This window comes from Pinus tabuliformis, chromosome 2_2 (genome assembly GCF_031772625.1).
Source record: "Pinus tabuliformis cultivar Carrire ecotype Pingquan chromosome 2_2, CPIR1, whole genome shotgun sequence".
Taxonomy (NCBI): domain Eukaryota; kingdom Viridiplantae; phylum Streptophyta; class Pinopsida; order Pinales; family Pinaceae; genus Pinus; species Pinus tabuliformis.
In genome coordinates this window covers 877,025,660-877,035,538 of record NC_142300.1, presented here as the reverse complement: position 1 = coordinate 877,035,538, position 9,879 = coordinate 877,025,660, and the positions used below count along the sequence as shown (strand labels likewise).

The 9,879-nt window shown below is 35.8% G+C and overlaps 1 pseudogene; it reads left to right on the top strand.

Moving 5' to 3' along the window:
- The first annotated feature begins 4,381 nt into the window (after positions 1 to 4,381).
- Positions 4,382 to 9,649, top strand: LOC149195795 (uncharacterized; annotated as a pseudogene).
- The last annotated feature ends 230 nt before the right edge of the window (positions 9,650 to 9,879 follow it).

Genomic DNA, 9,879 nt, shown 5'->3' with positions numbered 1-9,879 from the left:
TATTTCTCCCAAAAAAAAAAACCCATAGTAGAGGGCCCTCACTCTTAAGCCCGAACCCTCATATCACCGTAACTACGTGACCCTTCCCCTCCATGACCCTTTGCTACTTTTTATTCAGAGCCATTGATCACACCCATCGCATGATCTAACGGTCCCCGCCGCATTCAAACAATCTACCGCACGTTTATTTCCTCCACCATTGAAGCATCCACCAAAGCAATCTAACGAAGTTCACGCCTCCCGATCACGCGAGTTGTCCACGTATTAACCAGTGGGAAAAGTGGTTTCCCGCCTGTCACATCTGCCACGTGTTGCGTGTTCAATGGTATCATGCGCCTATTGTACGAATTCCGCCCTCCCCCGTAAGCGGTGCAGGGAATACCACTTACCACCCATCTTCCTTCCCCCACACGTTAGCCACCCAACGATCGTTGGATCTCCTCACCCGAGATCCAATGACCTGCGTTCTCCCTGCTCTCATATCTCCCGATACCCTCTACAAAATGATCTCCGTCGTTCATCTGCTGGATCCAACGGCCTGCGATCGTCCTTCGCCTCACGGTCCTGATAGCCCCTGTTGCGCTGTCTCCACCGTTGATCTGTGCGATCCAATGGTCCACCTCATTCCTCCGTTCACTTTGTCCCTCTGTCATTCTATCCACGCCCATAGCCTGTTCTATGTTCCCGAAAGACGAAGGTGGCCAGCTACCAGTCCCGGTACTATTTGTATTAAATCTTAAACTACCTCATTCAAGAGACAGCATGGCCAAGGAAGGAAAGTACAAACCTCAAGCAGTTAAAGGCATTTATCAGTTATGGAGCTTCTTTCTATCAACACTCCATCTATTTGAGAAGGACGACCAAGCAGCAAAAAGATCAAATTCATTCATTAAAACAGACAGATTGTAGCAGAGACTCTATCAGAAAGTTAAGGTGGTTGGTGGTCCATTATGACCCCTCCACACATAGCATAGCATAGCAGAATATCTTTGTAAACAAACTCTATATATACCTAGAACACAGATGTAATCAGGGTTGATGGTTGTAGTTTTAATGTAAGGTTCAACTTCTGGAGACTGTAACTACTGTGATACTTGCAACGTCTGGTCTTCATTTTCAGCTAATACAATCTTCTATTGTTAATTGCTCACTTTCCATTTTGACTCTGTTCTAGGTTGTGCCTGCTATGTATTTTTCATGTGCTCTTGATGTTTAGCATTAGAGGGGCTGTCATCCCACCTCTGTGTTAGAATCTAGTATGTATCATTGAATGTGCTACGCAGGTTTCTTTTTACTTAGTGCCAGAGAGCTGTCATCCTGTCTGTGCGTTAGGAAATAGATTTGTAGATCTCTTTACTATTTGCAGTCATCCATCACATGGTCTTGTGCATCTGCTGGTGTGGTCAGTATTCTCCACATTCCCTTAATCCTCAAACTGTGAGTAATTGGTGGTCTAAAGCCTTGTAGTCTGGGGGTGTTCACCCATGTCTGCGGTTAAGCATAGTAGAAGTGGTTATCTAGCTTGAATATGCATCATTCCTTCCATTCATCCACCTTTTTCCAACATTTTATGTTGAGTTTGTAATGTTCCCGAGCATCTCTGAGATACAACCTAGGAGAGTTTCTTGGGGTGATAACAATAATATTACTCTTAGGATACTTGTAGTGGAATGCCACAATAATAAAATTGTTTATTTTGTTTTTTTGTTGACTTTAGTAAAGTTTTTGACATTGTTACTAAAACAAAGCTACAAAAGGGACTAGAAGAGATAACGATTCCTCTGGCGTTGAGAGTTGTTGTGACAAGGATGTATAAGAATGTTATTTCCAAGCTTGGGATCACTAAGGGTTGATCAGAAGAAATTAAATGCAATATTTTAGTCAAACAAGGGTTTTAGTTCCCATACTTTTTTTGGAATATACATTGATAGGATAGAAGAGTATTTGGAAGGTACAGGTTGTGTTAGCCCCACACTCACTGTTATGGTCATAAACTCTTCTCATTTATCTTCATGATATAATTATTTTGGCAAGGAACCATTACAATCTTTGCAAGCAACACAAAATCAAGGCTTTTCCTCCAAGATGGATATCATTGTAAATAATGACAAAAATAAAGTAATGATAATTAAAACCAAAAGGATCGCATATGATACTTTCATTTATAAAAATAACTCCTTAGAGGAAGTTCCTTCATACAATTGGGAATCAAAAGGATGTATAACCATCCATTCCATTTCATTGATTTAATAAAGCAAGATGGATAAGCCATACTACTTAGATTGTGAGTGACAAATGTTGTGTTTGATTAATCATAATGAGACACAACGTGCATGGGTTGTGGGTTGTTGTTGTAAGTTCATTTTGTAGACGAGTCATCAAAATTTAACCTCCATGGAAATGTGAAGAGATTTAGTCATGTGATCAAGTGCATTATTTTTTTTATAAATCCATTGTTATAATTAAAACCATGGATATGAAATTAATTCTTCATTAGTTTTGATATTATTTGTAACTTACCATGGGTGTAGTAATACTAATTTTAATTAATTATTTATATTTTATTTTAATTAATTTTGTTTTGTGGCGGGATTGGAGAGGCATTTTTCGTGAGAGACCACATTAATGATGCTGCTTTGTTTAATTGAGAATTTCCTTTCTAATTCCTGAATGTTTCTAAACTTTTAATTTTGGGATTTTGCAAGTTTATCTCTCATGAATTTTGGACTTCTAAAAATCTATCTTAGAAGGTAAAAATGACTTCTCATTCCTTGTTTATTTGTAATAAATAAGATGAGGATTATAGAACCTAACTTTTTTCTAAATGAAAACACTGAATAGTTTTGTATGGTTATTGGTTAAAGAAACTTATTATTTGATAATGTGTACTACACGTAGTCATTATCCTTTTTATTTGTTCAAATTGTACATTTTATGTTAAATACTATTTCATAATACTTTTGTAATTTTTTTAACACTAACAAAACCATATAAATTAAGTGGCTGGTAAATTTTTATTAGCTTCAATTCATGATAAATATCAGAACACTTTCTTCATAATAAATCTTAAGTTGAATTTTAAACTTCCGTGGTCATTTCTTGGAAAAATATGACCCGAGTTATCCACAATACCTTTTTCATGAAATCCACATTTGTTGGAAAAATACGTCCCGGATTATCCACAATACTCTGTCCATCAAATCGATGTTTCGAACCCCAAAGGGGATCCATCGTTAGGATACAAAATGAGTGATATATTGATGATGATGGACTCCCTTTGGGGTTCAAAATGTGGATTTGATGAACAAAGAACAAAGTATTGTGTATAATCAAGGTGATATTTTTCCAAACCTTAAGTTGCCAAAATTTAGAAAAACATAAAAATAAATTAAATTATAACTTTATTATTATTAAAAAAATAACATATAAATTAAACATATATAAAACATGTATCAGTGTTCTTAGAAGTTCACTCCAACTCTACTATATAAATTCCATAACATACAAATAAGTTTTGGAACAACACCATGGTTTATTAATACCAAAAGCTTGAAAAAAATGTAACTCATTTTATATGATAGTTGTTCATACTACATTTTCTTTTTAATTTATCATTTAGTTTTTTTTTTGGACCTTGGTCAACTAGTGGTTGCTACTTCCACGGAAAAATCTAGCCCCGCGGCCCACTAGCAAGGCCTAACCCCAAGGGCTTTGGGCAGAATGGACCTTGTGACCTCGCAAATAGCAAGGCACTGATTTTGACCAACTGAACTAACCCTTGAAGCTACTAAACTCTTTTTAATTTATCATTTAGTTGTTCATATTACATTTTCCTTTTAATTTATCATTTAACCGTTTATATTACAATTTCTTTTTAATTTATCAATTTAATTGAAGGAGTAAAAAAAACATAATTATTTTTAAGATAAATATTAAATACTATAAAAAAATATTCTAAATACTATTAATTATTCATGACATCTATCTAATAATTATTAATTATTTATAATTAAATTAAAAATATAAAAACCCTATTTTACACATTTTATATAAATAATAAAATTGAATTAAATGTTTTTTTGAATCACACAAATAATTTCATTGAAAAAATTGAATGGTATGCCTACTTCAAAAATTAATAAATAAAAGCACATATAATATATTGTATGTATAATATGTCCTGTGAAATGTTATTACGCCGTAAGGCGTTCCCTCTGAAATCAACTCCCCTATCTGCCACTTTTCATCGGTCTACACCGTCGGATACACCGTCGGATCAAGTGTTAGATGATTGGAGAAAGGTGTACCATCGGATTGATACAGTTTCATATAATAACCGCCCGTGTTAACCAAATTGATAGTGCAAAGTTAACCTAATAAAATGGGTTGCCGATATGAGCAGCACAGGTCGGGCAGAGAGATGGCGGGTCGAGGCCGAGCAATGGAACACAACCCAGGATCTGATAAAATGGCTTCAGGTAAAAGACCCGAGGAGGCGCCTCGGCTTGGCCCGCGGAGCCACCAATATCAAGAAACACCCCTTGATTTCAAGAACATTAACTGGGCGCTCATACGCTCTGTTCCGCCCATAGGAGTACTTGCCTTTGCTCTTGGAACGATTGGCAAGGGTTTCTTTCTTCTGGCAGAAGGGAAAGACCTGGCTCATACAAGGGTTTTTACGTTTGGCAAGGGTTTCTTTCTTCTGGCAGAAGAGAAAGCCCTGGCTCATACATTGAATGGCCTCTCTCCTTATACTAACTCGTGAGCGATACCAATTTCAGAACAACCTCAACAGGAATTCCATCATGAAAAAATATAAAAAGATATGAGCTAGGACTTCATCCAATATCCTTCCTGATTACCCATACGTGTTGGAGGTTACAGGGTATTTGGCTGGAGACGAAGTTTATAGAAAATTAACTCAGAATGTTCAATTTATTCCAACAAAGAAGTAACAACATAGTAACAAAATTACAGAAACAAGAAATAAGCCAAAGGTGCAACCTCCAAATTCTGCTCCTCTCTCAGATGTACCAAGTCAGCAGAAACCGAAGGTTGAAAAATGCAAACACCCGATGTCATTTAACGAAAAGAAGAAGCAGGATTCGGCGGTCACAGAGCATTTATCTTTAAATTTATGTATCTCGATGCAGCGTTTTCAATGCATTAACGAATTTTACCTAAAGGATTCTTCGTGGTAGCTTAAATGTTTCTAATCAACTACTTTGATCTCTGTTATGCAGTGATGTGCGAGGCAACAACTTGTCAGGGACCATTCCTGAGAATATTGGCAACTGTACAAGCTATGTAGTTTTGTATGTTTTCTGATTTTCCTAACTGGATTTTAAATGAACAAACGGGTGTAAATGTATGGTTTGATGCAAGACTCGTGATCTCAATTACTTGTTGAATTGGGGCTGGTATTCTTATCAGGGACTTATCATACAATCAACTTAACGGAGAGATCCCCTTCAATATTGGGTTTCTACAAGTGGCTACTCTGTAAGTGGAGATATTTCCATGACTGAACTATGTTCTAGTATCAGGAATTTTGTGTTGAATAGGTAGGGATATGAGATTATGCAGGTTGTCTAAGTAATGCAATTCATTGCATGGTATGCACTATTCAACCGACATCATTAATTTGGTTGCGTTAGTTGTCGTACCTTAATTTTAAAGTGATTATCCTAGGTCGTTACAAGGAAACAAGCTAACCGAAAGGATACCTGAAGTAATTGGTCTCATGCAGGCTCTTACTGTTCTGTAAGTACAATGTTTTCTGGATCTCAGCTTGTCCAAAATTTTCCTGTAATCGGATTAAATTATAATCTCTTACATTTAATTGCGTGGAAGCCTAGATCAATAAGAATCCATAATGATTTTGGATATTGTCAATATATTTCTTATCCAAAATCAATCAATATTCCTTCATTCATTGATAAATGTTTTGTGACGTTTGGCAAAAACTTGATTATGTAATTATGGTGTAAGCTTTAGTGTATAGATACATTTAATATTTATTACAGGGATTTGAGTGATAACCATCTTACTGGAACAGTTCCTCTGATTCTAGGCAACTTGACCTACAATGATAAACTGTGAGTTGCTTGCATATTTAATGCTCGAATTGTTCCCATCTGGGTTAAATGTGAAAGTCCATTACTTTTTGACTATAAATTTCCTTTATGTTCAATTTTCAAGAAGCTGATTCTATTGTTCTTTCTTTTACACTACTCGGATATTTACACAGTAATAATCTCATGGGATCTATTCCGCCAGAATTGGGGAACATGACAAAGCTGGGATACCTGTAAGAGATTCCAATCACATATTTTGTGATGATTGATATGTAAGAAATAGAAACTGGACGTGCATGATAAGAAATATCTCTTTCATAGTCAACGGTTGTATGCATATGCAGGAAGCTAAATGACAATCAGCTGACTGGACAAATTCCACCTGAGTTGGGGAATTTGGAACAACTGTTCGAATTGTAAGTTTGTGTCCAAACCTTTTTCTAGAAAGTGGAGATAAAAATGATAGAAATATCTTGAAACCTCCCATACACTAAACATTAATCTATGATATCTTTTGGATTCTTGCTGTAAGTATTTAACATTCCAAGGTTGTATTTTTTTTTAGACAAAAATCTTGCTAGAAATCAACTTGAAGGTCCGATCCTAGAGAATATTAGTTCATGTGTTGCTCTCATTTTCTTGTAAGTGATATAATTTTCAAGCCAAGTGATGAATTTGCGGAGAATAATTTCCCATTGGCTAACAATATTAACGTTGTACCTTCATTGTCCTTTGTCCTGTAGCAATGTGCATGGCAACCGTTTGAATGGAACTATTCCTTTGGAATTTCAAAAACTTAACAGGCTAACTTATCTGTAAGTAATCCCGGGCCATATTCTTAATTGACCTATAACATAATGAGCTTTTGAATTGCATTAATCATATTCAATATGACTAATGGATAATGTTGCTGCTTTTACAAAAATCTATCCTCCAAAAATATCACGGGAACAATTCCTTTAGAGCTGGTGAATATTATAAATTTAGACAGATTGTGAGTTTTAGTTATTCTAATGTCTTGGTTAAGGCTTCTAAGGTTCCCTTTTAGAACTATATCTAAAAACATAATAGCTGCAAGGGTAGTCCTTACATTTTTATTGCCCTATGATGTGATGTGAATTTTTAGGGACATTTCTAACAATAATATATCTGGACCTATCCCGAGATCTATTGGGAACATGGAACATCTATTAAAATTTTAAGTCTTGTATGTAGAAAAGTTTTTGAATTATTAAGCTACAAGTTTTATGTGTGAAAGTTATATTTATTTTTAACCCCATTGGATTATGAAAAGCTTAATGGGTGAGAGTTATATTAATCCCATGATTTCTATTGGATTATGAATTCAAGGAACTTGAGTGGAAATAAACTGAGTGGGTTTCTCCCTACAGACTTGGGAAACCTGAGAAGTATCGGGGATATGTAAGTCCTTAGTGTTTGATTCGTGTAGCTTGTGAACTAGTTCTATTTTCTAGTTCTTTCTACATCTCTTTCTGGTGTACCCTAGCCACTTCATCAAAACAGTAACATAGTGCGGTATTTTTTCAATGCAGGGACCTTCTTGCCAACCAATTATCGGGTCCTATTCCTTCAAAACTTGGACAACTACAGAATTTGGTCTCACTGTAAGTTCCTTGGAGTGATACCTAAATTATAATTTATTATTACCTTCACAATTATTCTAAAAATAACTCTGTAAATGGATAATATACAGGATACTGAATAACAATAGTTTATCAGGGGAGATGCCATGGCAGTTGACCAACTACTTTAGCCTTACTGATCTGTAAGAATTTGCCTAAATTGGTGCTATTTTTTGTTCATTTCATCGTGAAATTATAGAGGAAATAATACTCGTATATCAACTCGTAGTTATTCATACTAGAAACGATCAATTTGTTTTACAGAAACCTCTCCTACAACAATTTGTCTGGGAATATTCCTGTCACACAGAACTTTACAAGGTTTACCCTAGAAAGGTGTAGATATAATGAACACATTTTATTTCTAGATCAAATTCAGTTTTGTTCTTGATATTGTCAAGTCTGTACATTTTATCTGATGGGAACGATTTTTGCCTCAGTTTTTTTGGAAATCTAGGTCTCTGTGGTTATCGGATTGGATCACTTTGTGGGATATCTGCCAGACAACCAAAAGGTGAAAACATAACTAGATATTACAAATCAGATTCCATAGATTTGTATTAAATATCCTTTAGATTATATTGATAATGTTATCTATTGATTGTGTAAATGGAAAGCTTCTGTGTCAACAACAACTATTGTTTGCATCTCATTGGGTTCAGTGATATTAGTGTGTGTAATCATCATCGCTCTCTACCTTTCAAATCAACATAAACCATTCACTAAAGGGTCATCAAGCAAAATGGGTCAAGGTATTATGCCTCATTTCAAATTTGTTATTTCTCAGAGTAAAGCTATCATCTTACCATCAATATCTATGCCTCTTGTTAAAAGATTCTTGCATGTCCTGACCAGGTTCTCCAAGGCTTGTAATATTGCACATGGATATGGCCCTATACATGTATGATGATATAATGAGAATGACCGAAAATTTGAATGAGAAATTTATAATTGGCAATGGTGCTACAAGCACAGTTTACAGATGTGATCTTAAGAACTGTAAGCCAGTTGCTATTAAAAGACTATACACACACTATCCACAAAGCTTGCGGGAATTCGAAACTGAGTTAGAGACTGTTGGAAGTATCAAACATCGGAATCTTGTCAGTTTGCGTGGGTACTCTCTTTCGCCACATGGCAACTTGCTATTCTATGACTACATGGTAAATGCAAACACCCGATGTCATTTAACGAAAAGAAGAAGCTTTGTCAGGATCTTGAACAATTACCAGATGAGATGGCGGTACCCATAATTACATTCTTAAGGAAGCACATTGGTCTAAGTCAGAATGAGGAGGAAATCGAAGTTGATATTGATGCTTTTGATGATGATTATTTATGGGAGCTACAGAACCTTGTTTTCAATTGCCTCAAAGAGATAGGCGAAGGCACCAGAAATACCCAGGCTTCAGCAAGGCTTTCTAATCCTGCGGTATGCTGTCCTAGTGCTATGACTGTCTTATATGTTAAATGTAGTCAAGAATGGCCATATCGTCATTTGGTTCTTTTCAATGTTCACCAATATTTGGTTTGTTTGTCCTTACGAGAGCCATTGACATTTTCTGTAGCAGCCTGTGAATGCTAGGGTTGTATCACAATTGGAGAGTCAGCCCACAAACGTAGTTCAACAAGGTTTACTCTTTATTCTAGCCAGAATTTCAAGTTTCTATTTATTCTTTTTAGATGGAATTTCTGCATTTCGTTACTGTTGTTCATGTAAGCATATGTAATTTCAAGAACATTAACTGGGCACTCATACGCTCTGTTCCGCCCATAGGAGTACTTTCCTTTTCTCTTGGAACGATTAGCGAGGGTTTTTACATTTGGCAAGGGTTTCTTTCTTCTGGCAGAAGAAAAATCTCATACAAGGGTTTTTACGTTTGGCAAGGGTTTCTTTCTTCTGGCAGAAGAGAAAGCCCTGGCTCATAAATTGAATGGCCTCTCTCCTTATACTAACTCGTGAGAGATACCAATTTCAGAACAACCTCAACAGGAATTCCATCATGAAAAAATCTAAAAAGGTATGAGCTAGGACTTCATACAATATGCTTCCTGATTACCCTTATGCGTTGGAGGTTACAGGGGATTTGGCTGGAGATGAAGTTTATAGAAAATTAACTCAGGATGTTCAACATATTCCAACCAAGAAGTAACATCAT